Raw genomic sequence first — 27,381 nt, forward strand, 5'->3', positions numbered from 1 at the left:
AGCTGGAGTCACGTAGCGTTTCACATCACTCTGCAATAATTAGTGTAGGGATAAGATGCTGCTGCTGTGAGGGAGAGAATAGACCAGAATCTTTAATCTGAAGGGCTTGTTATCTCAGTGCTCTACCTAGATTTTGTTTTGTGGGTGCAGTGTACAAACTTTTTACACCGCCCTGAGCTCAGTGACCCAGAAAAATTACTTTTATCCGTCTGATAGTTAGGTGGGTGGTGGCGGAAAATGTATGCAAGTTCTGTGCACCAGCACAGCATATGTGCATTTGTGACAGTCAAATAGAAGCTTGAGATACTGCAATTATATTCTGGGTTTAAAAAAAAAAATCACCCATTTTTGGCAAGACCCTACATCTGTAGCCTTTGCAGCATTTGACTGTGTGCAATTTAAGCTTGAAATACTACAATAATTTTCTGGGTTTTAGAAAACATCCATTTTTGGCTATACCCTCCATCTGGGGCCTATGCCGCATTTGTCAGTGTGCGATTTAAGCTTGAAATACAGCAATAATTTTCTGGGTTTTAAAAAACACCCTTTTTGGGCAAAATACTAAACTTTACAGTCCATGCTGCATCTGTCAGAGTGAAATACAAGCGTTATAACTGCTGTCATATTCTGTTATTAAAAAAACACCCATTTAGGGCAAAATCCTAATTTTGCGGCATTTGCTGCATCTGTCATTGTTAAATACAAGCTTGAAATACTGCAATAATGTTTTGGTTTTAAAAAAACACTGCTTTTTAACATGAACCTCCATCTGGGGCCTATGCAGCATTAGTCAGTGTGACATTTAAGCTTAAAATACTGCAATAATGTCGTGGGTTTTAAAAAACACCCTTTTTGGGCAAAAGACTAAATTTTACATTGTTGCATCTGTCAGTGTGAAATAACACGTTAGATGTTGCTGTTATCTTATGTTATAAAAAAAATAAAAAAACATTTTGGACAAAATACTAAATTTGCAGCCTTTGCTGCATCTGTCAGTGTGAAATACACGCGTTAGATACTGCTGTTATCTTCTGAAATAAAATAAAAAAACACCAATTTTGGGCCAAATAATAAATTTGCGGCCTTTGCTGCTTCTGTCAGTGTGAAATACATGCATTAGATACTGGTGTTATATTCTGCTATTAAAAAAAAAACACCCATTTTGGGCCAAATACTAAATTTATAGAGAATGAGGAGAGTGTTAAATAAGGGACGTGGCCCAGGTCGTGGTGCTGCTGGTGGAGCTCCTGTTGCAGGGAGAGGATGTGGTCGATCTGTGCCAGCTACACGCACAAGTAAAACAAATTCCTCAGGTGCGAGTAAGCAACAGACCTTCAGCGTTATTTGGTCGGGCCTAATGCTGCTCTACGAATGGTGAGACCAGAACAAGTACATGCGATAGTAGATTGGGTTGCTGACATTGCCTCCAGTTTCTTCACATTGTCTCCCACCCAGTCTTCTGCTGAAAGATCAGCGTTAGCACCTGCAGCCGATGTCCATCAGTCTTTTACCTCACCCCCTTGCAAATTAGCAAAGCAGTCTGAGCCCCATGTCATGCAGCAGTCTCTTCTGCTTTTTGATGACTCTGCTAGCAGGGTTTCCCAGGGCCATTCACATAGCCTTGCACCAGAAGTTGAAGAGATTGATTGCACCGATGCCCAACCACTTATGTTTCAAGATGAGTACATGGAAGGACCACTGCAGCACGTCTCGGATGATGACAAAATATAGGTGCCAACTGCTGTGGTTTTCGAAAGTGTGCAGACCGACAATGAGGGCAGGGGTGAAGACTGGATGGAAGATGATGTGGAGGACGATGAGGTCCTCAACCCCACATGGAATCAAGGTCATGCGTGTGACCGGTGTAGTTCGGAGGAAGAGGCGGTGGTCGCACAGAGCCACCAACACAGCAGAAGAAGGAACAGGGTGCAAAAGTGGAGCAGCCATCCCCTAGACAGTATGCCTGCTACTGCCCAATGTAGCCAGGGACCAAGCACACCAAAACGAGCTCCAAGGTGTTCCTTGGCATGGCAGTTCTTCACACAATGTGCTGACGAAAAGACACCAGTGGTTTGCACACTGTGCAATCAGAGCCTGAAGTGAGGCATAAACGTTCTCAACGTGGGCACAACCTGCATGACCAGGCATCTAAGTGAAAAGGACAAGCTGCAGTGGAGTAGACATCTCGAAAACCAAGAAAGGTCTCTGGTTCGTCCTGATTCCTCTTCTGCTGCAGGCCTCTTCATCCACCTCTGGAGTGACAGTAACACATGCCACACCGCAAACAGAGGATCTGCCAGCAACACCACCACCTGGGTCACCAAGCATCTCCACAATGTCCCACGGAAGCATTCAGCTCTCCATCTCCTAAACACTGTATCGGAAGAGGATGTACCCCCTTACCTACCTGCGATCCCTGGCCCCGAATGCCAGGATTTGAAAATTACTGGCCTTTGAAATGCTGTCATTCTATCTGGTGGAGACAGATAGTTTTAAAGGCCTTATGGCAGTGGCTGTCCCACAGTACGTCGTGCCCAGCCGCCACTACTTTTCCAGACGAGCCACACCTTCCCTGCACAAGCAAGTGGGGGACAAAATAAGGTGTGAACTGCGCAACGCCATCTGTAGCAAGGTACACCTAACTATGGATACGTGGACCAGTAAGCATGGTAAGGGATATTAAATCTCCCTAACAGCACACTGGGTAAATGCAGTGGTGGCTGGGACTGAGGCGGATAGCAGTTTGGCGCATTACCTTCCACCACCGAGGATTGCAGGGTGCTTCAATTTACCTCCTGTTGCTTCCTCCTCCTACTCTGCTTCCTCATCCTCTACCGCCTCCTCATCCGGTCAGAGTAACACCTTAATCACCAACTTTAGCACAGCCAAGGGTAAACGACAGCAAGCAGTTTTAAAACATATCTGTTTGGGGGACAAACCCTACACCGCGCAGGAGCTGTAGACGGGCATGTAACAACAGACCGATGAGTGGTTGGTGCCAGTGAGCCTCAAGCCTGGCCTGGTGGTGGTGCGATAATGGGCAAAATCTCGTAGCAGCTCTGGGACTAGCAGGTTTGACGCACATCCCTTGCCTGACGCGTGTGCTGAATTCCGTGGTGCAGAGGATACTTAAAAATTACCCCGATATGTCAGAGCTGCTGCAGAAAGTGCGGGCCATCTGTGCTCACTTTCGGCATTCTGATCCTGCTGTTGCTCGCCTGTCAGTGCTGCAGCGTAACGTCGGCCTTTCCGCTCACCGCCTCATATGCGATGTGCCCACAAGGTAGAACTCCACCTTGCACATGCTGGCCAGATTGTGCAATCAACAGCAGGCCATAGTGGAGTTTCAGCTGCAGCATGCACGGGTGAGTCGATATGCGGAACAGCACCACTTCACCACCAATGACTGGGCCTCCATGCAAAACCTATGTTCCTTGTTGCGCTGTTTCGAGTACTCCATCAACATGGCCAGTGCTTATAACGCCATTCTCAGCGTTACTATTCCACTTCTATGCCTCTTTAAAAAAACTCTTCTGGCGATGATGGAAGAAGATGTGGCACAGGAGGAGGAGGAGGAAAAGGGATCATTTCATAGGGTTTCCGGCCAGTCATTCACAAGTGGCTCTGAGGGTGGGTTCCTACACCCACAAACCCAAGGTACACAATTGTCCATGATGAAGTGGAGGATGAGGAGGAGTTGATGGAGGAGGAGGAACCGTGTTAACAGCAGGGTGGCACCCAAACCAGCTCATGGCCATCACTGATGCTTGTCTGGGGGGGATACAGAGTACACAAACTATACACCTTCCACAGAGGACAGCTTTTTGCTGCCTCTGGGTAGCCTGGCACACATGAGCGATTACATGCTGCAGTGTCTCCGCAATAACTGCCAAGTTGCCTACATTCTAACTTATGCTGATTACTGAGTGGCCACGCTGCTGGATCCCCGTTACAAGGACAATGTACTGTCCCTAATTCCGTCACAAGAGCATGATCGTAAGATGCGCGAGTACAAGCACGCGCTGGTAGACGCGCTGCTGGTGGCATTTCCACCTGAGAGCGGGGGCACAGTGGAAGCACAAGGCAAAGGCAGAGGAGGAGGAGGAGGAAGCGGTCGTGAATGCAGCTGGGGCACCACCAGCACCTCAGAAGGCAGGGTTAGCATGGCCGAAATGTGGAAAAGCTTTGTCAGCACGCCACAACAACAAGCACCACCAGCTGATATGGAACGTCTTAGCAGGAGGCAGCATTTCACCAAAATGGTGGAGAAGTATTTGTGCACCGGCCTACACGTACTGAATGACGGGTCTGCCCCCTTTAACTTCTAGGTCTCGAAATTGGGCACATGGCCTGAGCTTGCCTTTTACGCCTTGGAGGTGCTTGCCTGCCCTGAAGTCAGTGTATTATCTGAACGCGTGTTTAGCAGAACAGGGGGCATTATCACAGACAAGCGCAGCCGCCTGTCCAAAGCCAATGTGGACAAGCTCACGTTCATTAAAATGAACCAGGCATGGATCCCACAGGACTTGTCCTTGTGCAGAATAGACATGTATACTGACCTTACCCAGCCATTGTTTTACTACAGTGAAATTGTTCATTGTTGTATTTTTGACATTTTGCACTCTTTTGGGGGTGTACCCTAAAAAAAAATATATATATATTAAAACCAAAAACCAGTGTTGGCTACCTCGTCCTCCTCCACCGCTGCTTCTACATATACCGCTATGTCCACCGCCTCCTCAACTTCCTACTCCATATAGACCTTCACCTCATACATCAAGAATATTTTTTTTATTATTTGTACATATTTTATTTTATTTCATTTCACTAATTTGCCTGTTACATTTCCGGGTGAAATTCACAAATGTTTGGCTGTGATATACCCCTGCTCTAACTAGAAGACAGGAAAACTAATTTCACAAATTTTTCTGTTACATTGTCGGGTGAAATTCAACAATTTGTGGCTGTGATATACCCCTGCTCTACCTAGTAGACAGGTTAATACATTTCACAATTTTTTCTGTTACATTGTCGGGTGACATTTACCAATTTTTGGCTGTGATATACCCCTGCTCTACCTAGTTGACAGGTAAATAAATTTCACTAATTTGTCTGTTACATACTTGGGTGACATTCACCAATTTTTGGCTGTGATATATCCCTGCTCTGAACAAATGGAGAAAAAAAGAAATGAATTGCACATCCACTGCAAATGCTATGATCTCATGGCTGCATATCTGCAGGAGACAGCACTAAAAAGCGCATGTGTACCACCTCCATGCTACACGCTAAATGAGGCATTAGTGTACATTTTGATCAAAAGGCATAAGCCCACTCACCACGCCAAGGTTGCCTCTATGAGTGTGTCCTAACCTAAAATAGGCGCGGCGTTGCACGGCGACCACCAGCGCTGTGGCGCCATCCCGGCCGGCAGCGGGACCCAGTGGCCAAACAGCACCTCTGCTGCCTGACCATGCCAAACCTAGCTCTGGGCCCCACCAACCAGCCAGAAAAACAGCACAGTTGTCAAGGCTCACCTGCTCTGAAGCTCACAGGAACTCCAACTGAGAGCATGATAGGCTAATTTAACCCCTACTACAGAATACTAGGCTAATTAAAATCACATGGCTAGTGGAAGGAGTGCTGATCCAGGGACAGAAACGCTATGTAATGAACAAATGGAGAAAAAAAGGAATGAATCGCACATCCACTGCATATGCTATGATCTCACCCCTGCATATCTGCAGGAGGCAGCACTAAATAGCGCTTGTGTACCACCTCCATGCAGCATGTAGCATGGAGGTAGTACACATGCGCTATTCAGTGCTGTCTCCTGCAGGAATGAGATCATAGCATTAGCAGTGAATGTGCGATTCATTTCTTCTTTTCTCCCATTATTTAATGCATAGAATTCTGTCCCTGGATCTGCACTCCTTCCACTAGCCAGGTGATTTTAATTAGCCTAGTATTTTGTAGTAGGGGTTAAATTAGCCTATCATGCTCTCAGTTGGAGTTCCTGTGAGCTTCAGAGCAGGTGAGCTTTGACAACTGTTCACATGGTGCGGTGCTGCACGGGGGCCACTGTGCTGTTTCTCTGGCTGGTTGGTGGGGCCCAGAGCTAGGTATGGCATGGTCAGGCAGCAGGGGTGCTGTTTGGCCACTGGGTCCCACCGCCGGCCGGGGTGGCGCCACAGCGCTGGTGGTCGCCGTGCAGCGCCGCGCCAATTTTAGGTTAGGACCCACTCATAGAGGCAACCTTGGCGTGATGAGTGGGCTTATTGCCTTTTGATCAAAATGTACACAAATGCCTCATTTAGCATGTACCATGGAGGTAGTACACATGTGCTATTCAGTGCTGTCTCCTGCAGGAATGCAGGGATGAGATCATAGCATTAGCAGTGGATGTGCGATTCATTTCTTCTTTTCTAACATTTTTTATATCCCTGCTCTACCTAGTAGACAGGTAAACAAATTTCTCAATTTTGTCTGTTACATTTTTGGATGAAATTCACCAATTTTTGGCTATGATATACCCCTGCTCTACCTAGTTGACAGGTTACTAAATTTCACAATTTTTTCTGTTACATTGTCGGGTGACAGTCACCAATTTTTGGCTGTGATATACCCCTGCTTTACCTAGTTGACAAATTAATACATTTCACAAATTTTTCTGTTACATTGACGAGTGACATTCAACAATTGTTGGCTGTAATATACACCTACTCTAACTAGTAGACAGGTAAACTAATTTGTCATTTACATTTTCTGTTGAAATTCACCAATTTTTAGCTGTGATATACCAATGCTCTACCTAGTAGACAGGTAAACAAATTTCACAATTTTGTCTGTTACATTTTTGGATGAAATTCACCAATTTTTGGCTGTGATATACCCCTACTCTACCTAGTAGACAGGTTAATGAATTTCACAAATTTTTCTGTTAAATTGTCGTGTGCCATTCACCAATTTTTGGCTGTAACATATAAACCCCTGCTCTACCTAGTTGACAGGTTAATAAATTTAAAAAAATAATCTGTTACATTGTCAGTTGACATGTACCAATTTTTGGCTGTTATATAACCCTGCTCTTCCTAGTTGACAGCTTTAATATATTTCACTAATTTTTCTGTTACATTGTTGGTTCACATTCACCAATTTTTGGCTGTAATACATATGCCCCTGCTCTAACTAGTTGACAGGTTAATACATTTCACTAATTTTTCTGTTACATACTTGGTTGACATTCACCAAATTTTAGCTGTGATATGCCCCTGCTCTACCTAGTAGACAGGTAAACAAATTTCACTAATTTGTTTGTTACATTGTCGGGTGACATTCACCAATTTTTGGCTGTGATATACCCCTGCTCTACCTAGTAGACAGGTTACTAAATTTCACAATTTTTTCTGTTACATTGTCGGGTGACAGTCACCAATTTTTGGCTGTGATATACCCCTACTCTACCTAGTAGACAGGTTAATGAATTTCAAAAAAATTTCTGTTACATTGTCGGGTGACATTCACAAATTTTTGGCTGTGATATACCCCTGCTTTACTTAGTTTACAGGTTAATACATTTCACAAATTTGTCTGTTACATTGTCGGGTGACAGTCACCAATTTTTGGCTGTGATATACCCCTGCTCTACCTAGTTTACAGGTTAATACATTTCACAAATTTTTCTGTTACATTGTCGGGTGACATTCACCAATTTTTGGCTGTGATATACACCTGCTCTAACTAGTAGACAGGTAAACAAATTTAACTAATTTGTTTGTTACATTGTCGGGTGACATTAAAGGGATATTATCATCTTAATGATCACTGTTAAATCTGTTAATGATTTAACAGTGATCATTTTTCTAAATATATTTAATTAACAAATTCCCACCCCTTAGAAAAAAATAAACCTATACTTAACTGACTGTTGTCTTTCGTCTCCCCTGGTTATGGCCACCGCTCTTCTCAGGAATCGCGGTGGCTGCGTGTGCGCAGACTACTTCTTTTCTTCTCCCGGTCGGCCGCTCGCTGTATGAACGCGCACGCCGAGGCCACGCATGCGCTATGGCGAGTTCTTCCTGGCCAGTATAGTATACTTTCCAGGAAGAAGTCACGATGGTGCATGCGCGGACTCGGCGTGCGCATTCAGTACAGCGCGAGGCCCGGCCGGGAGAAGACATCAATCAAGATGGAGCCCGCCCCCTGCCGAGTGCCGAAGCCAGGAAGTGGACAGCGCGCCGGGAGCAGGTAAGTATTAAATGCCGTGTTGAGGATACCCCTTTAACACATTTTTGGCTATGATATACCCCTGCTCTACCTAGTTGACAGGTTAATAAATTTCACACTTTTTTCTGTTACATTGTCGTGTGACATTCAACAATTTTGGGCTGTGATATACCCCTGCTCTACTTAGTTGACAGGTTACTAAATTTGACAATTTTTCTGTTACATTGTCGGGTGAAAGTCACCAATTTTTGGTTTTGATATACCCCTGCTCTACCTAGTTTACAGGTAAATACATTTCACAAATTTTTCTGCTACATTGTCAGGTGACTTTCACCAATTTTTGGGTGTGATATACCACTGCTCTACCTAGTTGATAGGTAAACAAATTTTACTAATTTGTCTGTTACATTTTCTGGTGAAATTCACCAATTTTTGGCTGTGATATACCCCTGCTCTGGCTAGTAGACAGGTTAATAAATTTCACTAATTTCTCTGTTACATTGTCTGTTGACATTTACCATTTTCTGGCTGTGATATACCCCTGCTCTACATAGTTGACAGCTTAATAAATTTCACTAATCTTTCTGTTCCATTGTCGGGTGACATTCATCAGTTTTTGGCTGTGCTATACCCCTGCTCTACCTAGTTTACAGGTTAATAAATTTCACTAATTTCTCTGTTACATTGTCCGGTCACATTCACCAATTTTTGGCTGTGATATACCTCTGCTCTTCCTAGCTGACAGGTTAATATATTTCACCAATTTTTCTGTTACATACTTGGGTGACATTCACTAATATTTTGCTGTGATATTTCCCTGCTCTACCTAGTAGACAGTTGAATAAATTTCACTTTTTGTCTGTTACATTTTTGTGTGAAATTCACAATTTTTTGGCTGTGATATACCACTGCTCTACCTAGTAGACAGGTTAATGACTTTCACAAAATTTTTCTGTTACATTGTCGGGTGACAATCACCAATGTTTGGCTGTGATATACCCGTGCTCTACCTAGTTGACAGGTTACTAAATTTCACAATTTTTCTTCTACATTTTCGGGTGACAGTCACCAATTTTTGGCTGTGATATACCCCTTCTCTACCTAGTTTACAGGTAAATACATTTCACTAATTTCTCTGTTACATTGTCTGTTGACATTTACCAATTTTTGGCTGTTATATACCCGTACTCTACCTAGTTGACAGCTTAATAAATTTCACAAATTTTTCTGTCACATTGTCGGGTGACATTCACCTATTTTTGGCTGTGATATACCCCTGCTCTACTTATTAGACAGGTAAACAAATTTCACTAATTTGTTTGTTACATTTTCAGGTGAAATTTACTAGCTTTTAGCTGTGATATACTCCTGCTCTACCTAGTAGACAGGCTAATACATTTCACACATTTTTCTGTTACATTGTCACGTGACATTAACCAATTTTTGGCTGTGCTATACCCCTGCTCTACCTAGTTTACAGATGACTAAATTTCACAATTTGTTTCTGTTGCATTTTCGGGTGAAATTCACCAATTTTTGGCTGTGATATACCCCTGCTCTACTTAGTAGACAGGTTAATAAATTTCACTAATTTGTCTGTTACATTTTCTGGTGAAATTCACCAATTTTTGGCTGTGATATACCCCTGCTCTACCTAGTAGACAGGTAAACAAATTTCACTATTTTGTTTTTACTTTTTCAGGTGAAATTTGCCAACTTTTGGCCGTGATATACTCCTGGTCTACCTAGTAGACAGGCTAATAAATTTCACTAATTTTTCTGTTACATTGTCGGGTGACATTCACCAATTTTTGGCTGTGATATACCCCTGTTCTACCTAGTTGACAGGTAAATACATTTCACAAATTTTTCTTTTAAATAGTAGGGTGACATTCACAAATTTTTGGCTGTGATATACCCCTTCTCTACCTAGTAGACAGGTTTATAAATTTCACAAATTTTTCTGTTACATTCTTGGTTGACATTTTACCAATTTTTCTGTGAATTAACCCCTGCTCTGCATAGGTGACAGGGAACAACATTTTTAAAAATCATCTGTCCCATTGGTGGGTGACATTAACCCATTTCTGGCGATGAAAACCCCCTGCTCTTCTTAGGTGACAGGGACTTGAATTCCTAAAATTGGCACTTTCATTTGATCCTTCTGCTTTAATAATTTGTCCTACATTTCAGCTTGATCACATTGCAGCCATTGACCTCCTTTGGATGTGGTCTCCCTTTCTCACGCTCCCTCTCCGGTGTGGAACCCTGATTCGCTTGTAACAGTGATCAACATGGTATGCGCAGAAAAGAACATTGAAAGTTGATAGAGCAGATATCCAATTGGATCGTGGACATCACGGGGATGTGTGACATGTTGGAGCATTATGTGTGCACACACCTACACAAACTGACTGATGGGTCTGCCCCCTTCAACTTCTGGGTCTACAAATTGGGCATATAGCCTGACCTTGCCCTTTACGCCTTGGAGGTTCTGGCCTGCCCTGCAGCCGGTGTATTGTCTGAACGTTTGTTTAGCTCGGCTGAAGGGGGTTATAACAGTTTGTATTTCCTAATGTACCCTAATTTAAAAAAAAAAAAAAAAAAAAAAAAAAAACAGTGTTGGCTACCTCCTCCTCCTCCACCGCCGCTTCCACCTACACCGCCACAGCCACCGCCTCCTCAACCTCTTACCCCATATGAACCTCGTCCTCCAAGATCAAGATTATAATTTTTTATGTTTACGTATTTTATGTTATTTGAAGTCATGGCACTTGCCATGCTCTTAATCACATTTTGCTGCCATTTGCAGCCCTCTAGCCCTTTCTATTACTTTTTGTACAGCCATTTTAGTGCTCAAAAGTTCGGGTCCCCATTGACTTTAATGGGGTTAGGGTTCCGGGTCAAGTTTGGGTCAAGTTCGGGTCCTGAACTTTAAATCTTTTTGACCTTCGGCCGAACCCGTCAAACACGAACATTCAGGTGTCCGCTCAACTCTAATGGTCAGCTCAACAGCAGGCCCTCGCCCATAATGTTTTAGACAGTCAGATCAGTAGCAGACCCTCGCCCACAAAATATTTTAGATGGTCAGCTCAGCAGCAGGCCCTCGCCCACAAAATATTTTTGATGGACAGCTTGGCAGCAGGCTCTCACCCCTAATGTTTTAGATGATCAGCTCAGCAGCAGACACTCACCCTAATGTTTTAGATGGTCACATCAGCAGCAGGCCCTCACCCCTAATGTTATAGAGGGTCACCAGCAGTCCATCAATCATCATTTTTCAAGGGTTTGCATGATGCCCTCCTTTATGTGTAATAAAGGGTGTATTGGAGTGCCGGTTCCTTGTCATTTTTGGAAGCCCTTTCCCTTAGTGCATAGGCTTTATAAGTGTAGGAGTCCCACTACCTGAGCAATTGTACCACAATGTGAATGAGGCCCTCCTTTATGTGATATATAGGTTGTATCGGAGTGCCTCGTCCCTGTAATTTTTGGCAGCACTTGCACTTTATATACAAGTAAATATACAGAAAAAAAAAGTTTTACAATTTTTCTCTAAAATCGATTTTATCTTTGGTTTTGTGTGTATTATTGTCATTCTGTAAAAGTGGCGTACTACTCGGACGACATCGTTTCCAGCAGCAAGCTGGGAGTGCATCCAGACATCATCCCCATGCTGTTCCCAAACCATTTTGGTGGTGTTTTTATCAATTTATGGCATTTTACCATGAACCAGACACCCTCCCCTCTTTAGGGCAGGGGGTGCCTGGTTTAATGCTCGGGTTCTCCCATTGACTTCCATTGTGCGGGTGCTCAGTAGAGCACCCGAGCCTCCCGTGGGGTGCTACTCGAGCACCTGAGCACTTTGGTGCTCGACCAACACTAGTCACTACCCAAACAACTGAGCATGCATCGGGCCATTTGTGCAAGTAACTCGGACTCTCTGCCTCCATCTCCACTGCATACTGCCACGGTGTGTCTGGGTCATCTGCCTCATCTTACGGCTGCTCCTGCTCCTCCTGCTCCTCCTGCTCCACCTCTCCGGTCACCTGGGTATTAAAAACACCCATTTCTCTATGCATTGTTTGTGCTCGAACGTCCTCCTCCTTCTCTAGTTCAGCCCCCATAGGGCTCATGTGTCCTTGAGATGTAATTGCCACCTCTTCTGTCCCCTGGCCATCCAGATTTTGCAGCATTTGTTCCAGGACATGAATCAATGGGATGACGTTGTTCATCCCGTAGTCCTGGTGACTGACAAATAAAGTGGCCTCCTCAAAGGGCCTGAGCAAACAGCAGATGTCACACATGAGCTGCCACTGGCTAACATTGAAGTTACAGAGGGGAGTATCTCTGTCCGACTGTATTATCAAGAATTCATTTATGGCCTTTCTATGTTCAAATAATCGGTCCAACATGTGGAGGGTGAAATTCCAACGGGTAGAAATGTCGCATATCAGCGTATGTTGGGGGATGCCGTTCTGCCGCTGCAGGTCAAGGAGGGTGTGCTTTGCAATGTACGAGTGACTGAAGTTCATTAACAGTTTCCTGGCCTTTTTCAGGAGTCTTGCAGATGGGGTGAAGACTTTAGGAACCAATTTATAACAGATTGAACACATGTGTCATGCAGGGCGTATGGCTAAGCCCTCCTTGACGCAGCGCCAACACCATGTTCTTCCCAGGTTGAGGACAGTTGGGGGCACAGGGCATGCTCCCGGGAAATGCCTACTAAGTGTCGTATCAGAGGAACCTACCCTCTCTTGGCTGGGGGTGTCTGATGTCACTTGCGACAAAGTCAAAGACCAAATCAACCATTTAAGCACCGCTGGGTTGCTGGTGAAGACAAGAACACTAGATGACACCAGGAGTTCAGGTCTCATTCTGCGACTCCTGCTGCCACCCCCCCCCCCCCTTCTTTTGCTGCCTGTGACAGAAACACCACTGTCTGTTCCCTTTAAATGGCCTGTCACCTGTCTGTCTGACATACTGTGTAATAAATGAATTAAAATATAATTAAAATAATACACCCCAAAAAAGGCTGTAGCACAATGTAACTTCACCTCAGAACGGCAATTAAGACATATTCTTTTTCCTATTAATACAACCCAAAAAAAGGAATATAATAGAATTCACAGCAGAATAGGACGCACGTATATTTCCTTTTAATACACCACATAAATGGCTGTAGTACAAATTAAGTTTACCTTAGAACGGCAATTAATAAACCCACCAAAAAAAATTACAATCACAATTCACCGCAAAACGGCTAATATATAGAACATACATTTATTTCCTTTCAATACACCCCATAAATGGTTGTAGTACAATGTAACTTTACCGCAGAACTGCAATTAAGACGCATTTTTTTCCTATTAATTCACTTCAAAAAAAGAATTATAACAATCACAATTCACTGCAGAACGGCTATTAAGACGTACATATCTTTCCTAATAATAAACACCCCTGGTTATAAAAACACCACAGTGTTTGGGTTTTTTGAGCATTTCTTCCCATTTAGGCCACTTTATTTCAGCTATTTTGCTATTAATACATCCCCGAAAAAAGTTAAACGTAAAATAAACTCAGAACGGCTAATAGGATGTACGCATATTTCCTATGAAAACACCCCGTAAATGACTGTATCACACAGAACTTTCACCCCAATAACAAGCAAGGTTTGCTGGAATTACTGATGTATCATATAGTGCAAACAACCTACAAGCTGCAGTATAACTGCAATTTGGACCACAGTCAGTGCACCAAGGTGTAATAGAATTGCTTCTATTACACAGGCTGTACACTCTCCTATTGCACCCTGTTCTCCTTTTAGTGTAGATGATGCCTCCCTATCCTTTCCCTACACCTTGACTAATCTTTCTCTGAACTTGTAAATTGTTTTTCAGCACAATAAAGTCTTTCCTAACACTGTCCCTAGCGCCTGCTGATGTCTCTCCCTGGAAAAGGGCTGAATCCAAGATGGCTTAGGCTATTTATAGGGCTGAGACATCACAGGGGCTGTCTGGCTGCTGATTGGCAGCATGCATGGCATTGTGGGTAATCCCTCGTTCCCAGAGTTCTTTGCTCCATGTCCTAACACATGCAGCAGCCATTTTAGGAAAAAATTACATTCATTGCCATGAAGCGCAAGAAAATTCAGCTTCGGTGAAAATCTAATTTTTCCTGAAATTTGTATTGAATTCCACTTCGTCAACTTTGATTTGCTCATGTCTACTCCCTATCACTCTAATTTGTTCCAGCTCCTTAGCTCCCTTCACTGGTCTTCAGTACCACCCTGTAAACTTCTGGCTTGATTGGGTCATGTGCGTCACTACAGCCCATGACTGGCCTCAGAGGTAATGTGTCCCTAAGTAGCACATCACAGATACATCACTGCTGAGGCTAGTCATTGGTTGCAGCAGCTCACATAATCTTGTACTGAAAGTCTTCATGAATACCTCTGAAGGGAGACAGGGAATCAGAACAGGGCATGTAAGTATGAGTTTTTCTACAGGTGCAATATGCTGCATGGATGTGTTAAACAAATCGAAAAAGCTGGACAATCCCTTTAAGGAAAGAAGCAAATAAAAGCTATAGAACAAAGCATGTATGTTCTTCCTTTTGAGGTTCATTATCACCTCTTAGGAGTGCCAGCTATAAAATCCATATATAGTCACATCACTAGGTATGAACCACATCACTATACTGCATATTGAGAGCTTGCATTCTTTATTTATTTTTTTTTTTCAATGCTTTATTGAATATATCGATCAATAGTACACATAATCCACAGTAAATGAACAATATTCATCATGAAGCAGTATTGCAATGCGTACATACTTGGGTAATTACTAAATTACAACATAAAATAGAAATTAAGAGCCAAATTAAAATACAATCAGGTACAAATTAGCGACACAAAATCATATTCTTAGTCACATTAATAGGACGTAAATAAGTGCTACTAACATCTGCAGATACAATAATACAATATTTAAAGGAGGCAAACAGGACTCCTGGATGCTAAAGAACTCAGTACCATAGAGTAGTCAGTATATCATTTCCAAACATAGAATCCTAAGTTTGTTATCATGGAAAATATAGAAGAACATACCTGTCATTAGCAGAGACAGCTAGTCATATCCCCTGAAAGATGACCATTGTTTCCAACGTGACCTATAGGCTGTTATGCCGTCATTTTCCCAAGCTGCTAACTCCTCAAATCTGAAGATTTGATCAATTTTGGCAATCCACCTGGAAATGGGTGGTATTTCCAATGATAACCAATAACATGGAATTAGAAGTCGAGCTGCATCTAAAAGATGAGCAAATAAGGGGGGCATGGTCGTCTTATGAGCGGATGTGTGCGTTCCCAAGAGAGCTAAGTCGGGTGAGGCAGGTATGGATGACTGGCAAATCTTGTTACACTGTTCGAAAATAGTAAGTCACCATGACTTAATTATGGGGCAAGACCACCATATGTGGAAAAAGGAGCCTTGGCCTTTTTCACACCTCCAACACCTGTCCGAAAGTGTGAGGTTGAATCTACAGGTAGTCTCCAGTACTTTATACCACCTTGTCAAAATCTTATAAGCGTTCTCCTGGACACGCACACATCTTGAAGCTTTGTGAGGTCTTATAAGCAGTCTAGTTGTAGTTGTTTGATCGAACGAAGTGTCCAGATCTTTCTCCCATAGACCAATGAAAGCTGGTTTAACAAAATTTTTAGGAGAGATAAGGTTTTTGTATATTAGGGAGATTAATTTGGGTTGAGGTTTGGGATTAGCCACAAGATTCTCAAACCATGTGAGTGGACGCTGAAGGGAACTTTTATCAATAAATTTGGTGGCAAAGGATTGAAGAAAGGATTGTAGAGGAAGAGGAAACTTGCATTCCGGGTAAAGTTTAGTAATGGAGGTCGGATCTAGTACCTCATCTCTACTACTAAATAGCGAAACCACCGTATGAGTAGAATTTTTTATGGATAGTGGGAGGCTATCCAACAGGGTTTCGGACGCAAGTCCCAAGATGTCTCTCACTTGAATCAGGGGGGATGGTAGTGAAATAGCATGAACAGACGATTGAAACCAGTCCCACGCTCTCAACGTGGATTTAACTATGGGAGTATCACCCACTAACTTTTGCTGAAATACTTTATTGCCCACTAAAAGCCCTCTAAAGGGGGGCCCATGAAGTCCTTGTTCAAGGGTAATCCAAGGTTCATTCGTTGTGCCTTTAACCCAACCTACAAACCTAGCTAGCAGTACTGCATTATTATAAATTTCAGGATCAGGCATGTTTATCCCACCAAAACGTTTGGGTTTCTGTAAAGTCGCAAGGGAGATCCGAGCTTTTTTACCAGCCCAAATGAAACATCTAATCATCCTATTGAATGATATATAGAAAGATCTTGGCACCGGAATTGGTAAGACTTGTTGGAGGTAAGTCATTCTGGGGATAATGAGTGAGGATACTATATTCTTTCTACCGAACCATGACAGCATAAGGTTATTGAGGGAAGAGAGTTGGTCTTTAATTGAGTTTAGGAGCGTTGAGTAATTTAGACCGAAGAGGGTATCAGGATTGGGTCCTATTTTGACCCCTAAATAGGTAATATGGGAACAATCCCAGTTAAATGGTGAATTTAATTTAAGCTTATTGGCCAAATGGGAGGGGAAACCCACATTAAGAACATGAGACTTGGTCGCATTAATTTTAAAATTTGAAAGTTTACCAAAGCTTTCCAGGATGTGTTCAATGTGGGGGAAGGCAATGGATGGGTTTGTAAACATAATAAGCAAGTCATCAGCGAAAGCTGCAACCTTGTGGCATTGTCTACCAACCATAACCCCCTGGATACCCCTCTCCCCCCTAATGGCCTGCAGCAGGGATTCCATGACCAATACAAACAAAAGGGGGGAGAGAGGACATCCCTGCCTGGTCCCATTGCTGATGGCGAAGGGTGAAGACAAAGAGTCATTTACAATTACAGAGGCCGAAGCATTTGTGTATAGGGAAAAAACCGCCTTCAGGAACCTTTCCGGTATCCCAAATACTAGCAGAACCTTGCTCATATAATCCCATCCCACCCTGTCAAATGCCTTCTCAGCATCAGTGCTGAGAAGGACCAAAGGGCGCTTGGATCTTTTAGCATGATAGATGCAGTTTAAGACTCTGGCTGTATTATCCTTGCCCTCTCTTCCTTTAACAAAACCCACTTGGTCTTTTTGAATTAAAATAGGAAGGAGGGAGGACAGGCGAGAAGCCATTAATTTTGCTAAAATTTTTAAGTCTAAATTCAGCAAAGAGATGGGCCGATAATTCGCACAATCCGAAGGGTCTTTTCCCTCTTTGTGAATCAAGGATATATGAGCCTTCGTCATATCCGAGGACATATTAGAGCCATTTAGAGCACTGTTGCATACCTCCAATAGGAAAGGGCTAAGTATATCGGATAGGGATTTATAATATGACGCTGAAAGACCATCCGGGCCCGGGCACTTTCCTCTCGGGAGTTGCTTAATAGTGTCCTCCAGTTCCTGAATAGTAAAAGGGGTCTCTAATAATTGGGCTTGTTGCGAGGACAACGAGGGTAGTGACAATGATTGTAAAAAGGAGGATATTGAATTATTAAGTGGGAAAGGGTAGTGTGCTTTACCAACTGATCCTTCTAGGTTATATAGGGAATGATAAAAAGTTTTGAATTGGACCGCTATCTCATTTGTGGTGTAGACTAGTCCGCCACTCGAAGTTTTGATCTGGTGAATATAGTTTTGGGCTTACCTTTGTTTAATCCGCTGCATCATAAATTTAGATGCTCTATCGCCGTGGGCGTAATATTTAAAGCGTGCCTGTAAATAATATTTGGCCGAGGTGGAGTCTAAGATCTTTTTTAGGGCCTCTCTTGCAGCAGTTAGCTCAATGAGATGAGACTCTAATAAAGAATGTTTGTGGAGGGTTTCTAATGTTTGGATTTTAGTTAGTAAGGAGTTTACTCATGCCGTCCTTTCTTTTTTGGCTTTCGCACCCATTGAAATGAAAAAACCTCTAATGAATGCCTTATGGGCATCCCATAACACATGTCAGGAGTCAACAGATTTATGATTAAAAGTGAAATATTCCCTCAGTGCTGTTTGTGTCTGAGTCAGGCGATCACCTGGGGAAATTAATTGCTCGTTGAGCCGCCATCTGAATGGTCGAGGATTTGCATTTGGGGCTGAGATCGACAAGAAGATAGGGGCATGATCAGAAAGATGCATAGTCCCAATGCTGGTCTGGCTGCAGAACTGAAGATGCTCCCTTGAAATGAACAAGTAATCTAATCTATGGTAAGAGCCATGCACATGTGAAAAGAAAGAGTAATCTCTTTCGTTAGGATTGAAAATCCTCCATGCATCACATATGGACCAATTGTGTAGGGTTTTCTTAAGACGTCTAAGCTCTTTGATAGCTATTGGTGGCCTTTTGGATGTGGAGTCTATACAAGGCTCAAGGGCTAAATTTAAGTCTCCTCCCAGTACTACCACTCCTTCTTTGAATGGTTCCAGTAAAGAGAGAGTTTCTATAATCCATGAAGCCTGGCCAACATTGGGAGCATACAGATTAATGAAAGTATATGTTTGGTTATTGACAACTCCTTTGAGTAATAAGTATCTACCTTCCTGGTCCTGGGTGTGATATAGATAAGTGAATGGTACTTGCTTCCTAAACCCTATGCTTACGCCCCTGGAGGCCGAGGAACTGGAGCCACAATGGTACCATTCCGCGAATATGGAGTTTTTAAGATTCGGGTATTTGCCAAATTTAAAGTGGGTCTCCTGTAGAAATAAAATTGAGCACTTTTCTTTTTTTAAGTAAGAGAAAACTTGATTACGTTTAGAGGGGGAGTTGAATCCCTTCACATTGAAGGACGTAATGCATAAGTCATCCATACCACAATGTCAAGGGATATACGACACATAATTTTAGTGAATTTTTTTTGATGAAGGCGAATCTTATAAGGGGGGGGGGGGTACTTAGCCTCCAGGAGCGTATCAAGGAGTTGTCCCAAGTATCTCGAATAAGATCCTATGTCTTGCGCACAAAGAAGGGTACCTGATTGAGGAACAAAAATAACAGAAAAATCATAAAAGTAATACATCATAATACCAACAACCATAAAGAGAACACTCTGAAGTGCATTAAACATTATGGATTAAGTAATAGAACTCTTTATCTATTGATTGGGGGGAATAGGGAGAACACTCCATTCGCAGTATCCTTCCTGAAGGCCAAAAATATCAGACCTAGGTCCAGTAGTATGAGGGAAACTTAAAATAGTCGCGTTGCGTTGCGAAAAGATCAATCGCGTTTCCCCAAATACTGGAACTAGCAATTTAGACTAGAACAGCGGGAGACATATAAGTGAACATTAACCAATGAGTACACACGAGAGGAAAATTCTCACGCATATATTCGCACTCCGTGCTGAGCGCAAATATGACCGTAAAAATGCAAACATGCGAAAGTTCACAGATCCGTAGAAGCTTATCCTGACCAGGGGGGGTAGCTGTGAAGCAGTACAAACATAGAGGAGATCTGAAAATAGGCCTCCGCATACTGTGTGAGGCGCACACAAGGTGTCGGTGTTGCCAATATGCGAAAGTTTACAATACGGTAAAAGCATACCTATCCTTAGGGGTCTGCGAAAACTATCTCGAAACATCAAGGGTAAAGAAAGAGGACCTTAACATATTACTAGAGCCTCATATGAAGAAAATACGAGCGCCACAACCGCACATGTGGCGATTGGTTAGTGAAAGTACTATAACAGGTACAGAGATTATACTCATCCAGAGGGATTTTCTTCACTCGTCGGTCAAAGGCAGTCTCCTCGGAGTGGCGGCATTCATTCTTCTGCCTCTTGATGGCTTTGGGGTACGTTGAGGTTCCCAGGGAAGGAACGATGGCAACTCAGGTAAGGCGTAAGTATTCTGCAACACCTCCCAGTTATCAATCGGCAGCGGTTGGATTTGAAGTTGTGAATAAATCTTCTCCAAGTCCCTGGGTGATGAGACCATTAGACGACGGCCGTCGTAGGAGAATGAAAGTCCAAAGGGGAAGGACCAGCAATATAGGATTTTCCGTGATCGCAGCCAATCCGTGAGCTGCGCTTGCGAAGAGTTGTTTGAGCTAGATCTTGAAAAATCGCAATTTCATTGCCTTCCCACAATAGCGACGGATTATTCCTTGCTCCCGATAAGATCGCTTCCTTAACCGGGAAATAAAGAAATCTACAAATGATGTCTCTCGGAGGCTCATTCGGAAGCGGCTTCGGTCTCAGGGCTCTATGAGCCCGTTCAATAGTGATCTCATGTGCTGTGTCAGGGCCCAAGAGCTGTAGGCAGATTTGCATTATTGCTTCAGAGATATCGCTAGGGCCGACTGATTCAGGAATTCCTCTAAATTGGAGGTTATTCCTTCTTCCCCTATTTTCCTGGTCCTCCAGCGCTGTGTACAGTGCATTTATGTGGGCTTGATGGTCAGCCATGTTAGCAGAAACCGCTGTTTGATGCGCCACAACTTTCTGTTGATGTTCTTCCAGGATTTCCACTCTGGATCCAATGTGGCGTATGTCTCCCCTGATAGCAGCTAGCTCCAAGCTGAGGGGTTCTAAGGCTTCAGCTAGAGAATCTTTAATAAAACTCCTAGATATTGGGAGAGCTTCTGGGCTAGGAGAGGACCCTCTGCCGCCTTCAGCACCTAGCGGAGCATGCTGTTTGTGGCCTATTGTCTTCGGTGTTCCGGGCGCCATTTTATTTTCACTAGCCACATACACAGCGGCTGCCTTTTTGACAAATTTGTCCATTTCTCCAGGCTGAGACACCGTTCTAGCAGGACCGGAGTTGTCACTGTTCTTCTGCCCACCGATTTTGACCATTGTAGGTCTGGTCAGCTAAAGATATAAGGCTTAGAAGGATATCTGTTAAGCGGAGCAACGCTTCACACAGCCATCCACACTCGGCGTTGGCTCCGCCCCCGAGAGAGCTTGCATTCTCAATATGCAGTACAGTGATGTGGTTCATACATAGTGACACCCATACACAAAGACAGAAGATTGCAGCTCTCACCTCAGATCACCCCTGTGAAGCACGGAGGATAGGGCTTGAACCCAGCCACATTTGAAATGTCCAAAAACAAAGGATCGACTCCAGCTTCTGACGTGTAAAAATAATTGGTTCTTTATTGGCTTCCAAGATTTAAGATCCGACATACATCACATGGAAAGACAAGTTGTAGTTGTGACGCATTTCGGGCTATGGTATTGAGCCCTTCATCAAGACACTACCGTAGTGTCTTGATGAAGGGCTCAATACCATAGCCCGAAACGCGTCACAACTACAACTTGTCTTTCCATGTGATGTATGTCAGATGTTAAATCTTGGAAGCCAATAAAGAAACAATTATTTTTACACGTCAGAAGCTGGAGTCGATCCTTTGTTTTTGGATAGTGACACCCATATACGCGTCTAGTATTCAACCTACTTGGGCCCTCCTCTTCACAGGATTAAAACTGATTTTGGCATCAAAACTGTATTGTTCGATGTGGCCTAAGGTTTAGCCCTATTAAATAGGGTGGCACATCTCAAACACTGGTGGCATATCAGTTGGATATGCTACTAATGTCAAATACAGTAGGTGTGGGTCTGCATGTCCCAACTCTGGGTCCCACTCATATATCTGGAATGGGGCCACTGCAGTGAAGGAGCATGGTGCACACATGTTCCATTCACTTCTATGGGAGTTTTGAAAATAGCGGAGTGAGCTTACTTGGCTAATTTTGGAAGTCCCATAGAAGTGAATGGAGAGCGCACTGCCCTTGCATGGCCACATCTTCATTTACCACTATGGGACTCCTGGATATAGCAGAGCTTGGCAGTTAGCTATTTTGGGAGCTCCTATAGTGGTGAATAGAGGGTGGCAGCGCATTTACAGTGTGCTATTCCTCTCTTTGGGGGGCCCATTCTGGAGATGGTACCCACACCTATCTGACATTGATGGCATATTCTAGCAATATGCCACCAATGACTGACATGGGAATACCCCTTTAAGAATGTTTGGCAGCAGCTTAGTCTCTTCAGCCCTAGTAAAGATGTCTGGCGGTGGCTTTCTCCCCTCTTCCCACTGAGAACACATGCACACTTGGCTGACAGCTACTGTATATAGTGAGCTGAGCTGTATACCAGGCACAGTCCATGGTCATGGCACTGTTTCTAGAAAATAAGAAGATCTCACTTTGTTGTTTCACATAATCATTTAAAAAAAAAAAAAAAAAAGGTTATTCTTTTATCATGGGGTTCAAGGTAAATAGCCCCCAGTCTCCTGCCTATTTGTATTGTACCATAGAGTATGTATCCTTGCAATCATCCAGTATTTAATATTGGACAAATTCATCTCTCAGCAGCAAACATAAAGCTATACTTATTCATAAAACCATCATTAGATATATGAAATGTCACCATCTTGTTGGTTCAATACTACGCAATAAAAAGAGGATTATACAGGAGCAGGGAGATATCTACAGAAACAGAAGAGGAGATAATTGTTATGCATTCCCTGCCTGGGCTGCACTGTTCTGCTGTGCAGAGGTATGTGGCTAGATGGATTAGCATGCTATAAATCAATGAGACTGTCTCAATGATATCGCAAATAGACAGACTGACATGAGTGCAGTGTAATAACACTAATACACGATGACTAATTTATCACCCATTAATCTATCTGATGCCTGCTCTTAGTCATCACAATATACTTAGGAAATAAAAGGGTTTTAAATAGTCTCCAGATTTAACATCATATAAGTATCCAAGAGCTGCCAGCCTTACTTGGTGTTAAATAATCATGCTTTAAATGCCCATTTGAAATATATTGGTTGACTGGAGAGAAGAAACAAGTGGGAGTGCTAGTAAGGCAGTATGTTTTAAAACGGTGATAACATCCATAACAATGAGGCAATAGCTGATGCGCTCACAATGATGGCCGTGTACTGACCATAAAGCTTGCTTTAAACATATGTATTCTCTAAGATCCAGATATCACTGAAAATGCCTATAGACAGTCAGGAGTCCATTATGTAAAATAGATATCACAAAGGACCAAATTTAAAATAAGTATGGCTGTATGGAATGTGTTTCAAGGCATCTTGGCCCCATCTTTAGATCATAGTTTCAGATAGACCCGAAGAAGGGGCCAAGGTGTGGCAAAATTATCTGTTTGAAGGGTATTACTGATAATAAACTTTCACACGAAGATGAATTGCATATTGCCTCCCATTTTAAATTGGGTACTTAGTCACATTTTATGGGCCGGCACCTCTTCAAAACTCAGATAGATCTACCGCCTGGTGTAGGGCTTATTAAGACTGGCGTCTAAAATGCTGATCTTAAAAAATGTGCCTCATGGTGTTTTACAAGAATAAAATAGGCTTAAAAAAGGTTAAGTGAGTATGAAAACCTTTATTAACAGCAATCACTCTGACTAGTCAGTTGTCATGACATGGCAAAGGCACAAAGATGACGCATAGTCATGGTGGCATATAAGAGGAAATTTGGGTTTATAAAAGGGACCCCTTATTTGAGATATTCCTCAATTGCTTGGAGCATTGCAAGGAGTGTCTTTGTCTTTTTCCCTCTGGAGGACCTATCATGTCAGCTCATTACACAGACAACACATTTCATTAGGCACTGTTTTGTTGTCTTTGTGGCAGTGCTGCACACTGGCTGTCTATTTCACCCACATATTATTATAATTTATTATTAAAGTGCCATTCATTCCATAGCGCTGTACATATGAAAAGGGGTATACATACATAATACAAACAATTGCATTAATCATAAACAAGACGAGTTACAAACTGGTACAGAAGGAGAGAGGGCCCTGCCTGTGAGGGCTTACAATCTACATGGTATGGGAGAAGGACACAGTAGGTACGGGTGAAGTTGGTCATGGCGGTATAGAAGCAGCAGGGTCACTGGTTGTAGGCTTGTCTGAAGAGGTGGGTTTTCAGGTTTCTTTTGAAGGATTCCACTGTAGATGAGAGTCTAATATGTTGGGGTAGTGAGTTCCAGAGTGCGCGGGATGCACAGGAGAAATCTTGGAGGCGATTGTGGGAAGAGGTGATAAGAGGAGAGAAGGAGGTCTTGTGAGGATCGGAGAGTGTGTGTGGGGATGTATCGGGAAAGTAGCTCAGAGATATAGGGAGGGGAAAGGATGTGAATGGCCTTGTATGTATTTGTTAGTATTTTTAAGTGAATTCGCTGGGCATTGGGCATTGGGGAGCCAGTGAAGGGATTGGCAGAGGGGAGAGGCAGAGGAGTAACAGGGTGAGAGGTGGATTAGTCGGGCAGCAGAGTTGAGGATTGATTGGAGGGGTGCGAGAGTGCTAGATGGAAGGCCACAGAGGAGAATGTTGCAGTAGTCTAGGCAGGATATGATGAGGGCATGTACAAGCATTTTCACAGATTCAAAGTTAAGGAAAGCACGGATGCGGGAGATGTTTTTGAGTTGGAGGCGACACGTGGTGGAAAGGGCTTGGATGTGCGGTCGGAAGGAGAGGGTAGAATCCAAGGTCACTCCAAGGCAGCAGACTTGGTTGATGGGGGAGAGTGTGCAGCCATTGATTGTGATAGATAGGTCTGTTGAGGGTGTTGAGCAAGATGGGGGAAAGATTATGAATTCTGTGTTATCCATGTTAAGTTTTAGAAAGCGAAAGGAGAACAAGGGTTATATGGAAGATAGACATTGTGGGATTCTGGATAGTAAGGTGGTGATGTCTGGACCAGAGAGGTAGATCTGTGTGTCATCAGCATAAGAGTGATACTGAAAGCCATGGGACTCTGACATGTCCCAGGCCAAAAGTGTAGATAGAGAAGAGCAGGGATCCTAGGACAGAGCCTTGCAGGACACCAACAGAGAGGGAATGAGACAAGGAGGTGGTGCGAGAGTGGGAGACGCTAAACCTTGCAGGACACCAACAGAGAGGGAATGAGACAAGGAGGTGGTGCGAGAGTGGGAGACGCTAAACTTCCGGTCTGTGAGATATGATGTGATCCAGGAGAGGTCCAGGTCAGTGATGTCAAGAGATGAAAGAGTTTGCAACAGAAGGGAGTGGTCAACAGTGTCAAAGGCAGAGGACAGGTCAAGGAGAAGGAGGACAGAGTAATGTTTTTTGGTTTTGGCTGTTAGTAGGTCATTGGTGACTTTGGTAAAGGCAGACTCAGTCGAGTGGTGGGGTCAGAAGCCAGATTGTAGGCAGTCAAAGAGGGAGCAGGAGGAGAGGTGAGAGGACAGTTCAGAATGGACACATTGTTCAAGTAGCTCTGAGGCAAATGGAAGAAGTGATATGGGGCGTTAACTGGACAAAGAAGATGGGTCAATTGAAGGCTTTTTGAGAATGGGTGCAATAGTAGCGTGTTTAAAAGCAGAGGTGAAGACACCAGAGGTTAGTGCTAGGTTGAAGAGATGAGTTAGGGCTGGGATAAACACTGTGGTGAGGTTAGGGATGAGGTGGGTTGGGACTGAGTCAAGTGTAAAGTTGAGCGGACACCTGGATGTTCGGGTTCGACAGGTTCGGCCGAACTTCAGAAAAAAGTTTGAGTTCAGGACCCCAACTTGACCCCAACTTGACCCCGTACCCCATTGAAGTCATTATGGATCTGAACTTTTGAGCACTAAAATGGCTGTAAAAATGTCATGGAAAGGGCTAGTGGGCTGCAAATGTCATCAAATGTGGTTAAGAGCATGGCAAGTGCTCTGCAAACAAAGGTGGATAGGAAAATGACTTTAAATAACATAAAATACGTAAAAATAATAATAATAATAATAATAATCTTGATCGAGGAGGACAAGATCCATATGGGATCGGAGGCTGAGGAGGCGGTGGATGTAGCAGTGTAGCTGGAAGTGGCGGTGGAGGAGGAGGAGGTAGCCTACACTGCTTTTTAGTTTAATTGTATTTTTTATTTTTTTAAATTAGGGTACACGCCAAAACATTTGGAAATATAACCCTCCATTCGTGCTAAACACACGTTCAGACAATACACTGGCTGCAGGGCAGGCCAGCACCTCCAAGGGGTAAAGGGCAAGCTCAGACCATGTGCCCAATTTGGAGACCCAGAAGTTGCAGGTGCTGACAGTCAGTTCATGTAGGCGTGTGCAAACTTACTGCCCCAACATGTCGCACGTCCCCGTGCTGTTCACAATCCAATTTAATATCTGTTCTATCAACTTTCGATGTTCTTTTCTGCACCTACCATGGTGATCATGGGTGGCGGGGAATCAGGGTTCGACGCCGGACAGGGAGCATGAGAAAGAGAGACCACACCCAAGGGTGGATTAATTCTTTCAAATTAAAAATTATAGAGTTGAATTATGGGACAAATTATTAAAGCATAAAAGTGTGACAACTTTTAAAAGTTTAAGCATTGAATGAAAGGATGTGGCTCGCATTAATTACTGAAGAATTTATTAACTTTTATTCCCTGTCAACTATGCAGAGCAGGGATTTCTATCCGGCAAAATTTGAAAAATGTCACCTGACAATGTAATTGACGATTTTTTTAAATGTATGTTCCTGTCACCTATGTAGAGATGCCCCAGTGACATCCACCATCCATTTGGATATCTTCTCTATCAACTTTCGATGATCTCTTCTGAGCCTACCATGTTGATCACGGTTATCGGCGAATCAGGGTTCCACGCCGGAGAGGGAGTGTGAGAAAAAGAGACCAAATTTAAGGGAGATAAATTTATTTTAAAAATTTGGGATCGAGCAGAAATGTGGGAAGAGCTATTGAGGCGCAAATGTTGGACAGATTACAGAAGACCAAATGTGGGCCAAAAGAGTCAAGTGGAAATGTGGGAAAAGCTAATAAGGCGCAAATGTTGGCCAAAAGAGTATAGCAGAAATGTAGGACAAATGATTGAAGTGCAAATGTGGTTTAAGCATTGAATCAAAGGAGGTGGCGCATCAATTAAAGAAGCATTTCAGAAATTGTATTCCCTGTCACCTATGCAGAGCAGGGGTTTATTCACGTCAAAAATTGTATAATGTCAACCCAAGAATGTAACAGAAAAATTTGTGAAATTTATTACCTGTCTACTTGGTAGAGCAGGGGTCTTTGACAG

Source organism: Bufo gargarizans, chromosome 4, assembly GCF_014858855.1.
Source record: "Bufo gargarizans isolate SCDJY-AF-19 chromosome 4, ASM1485885v1, whole genome shotgun sequence".
NCBI classification, from domain to species: domain Eukaryota; kingdom Metazoa; phylum Chordata; class Amphibia; order Anura; family Bufonidae; genus Bufo; species Bufo gargarizans.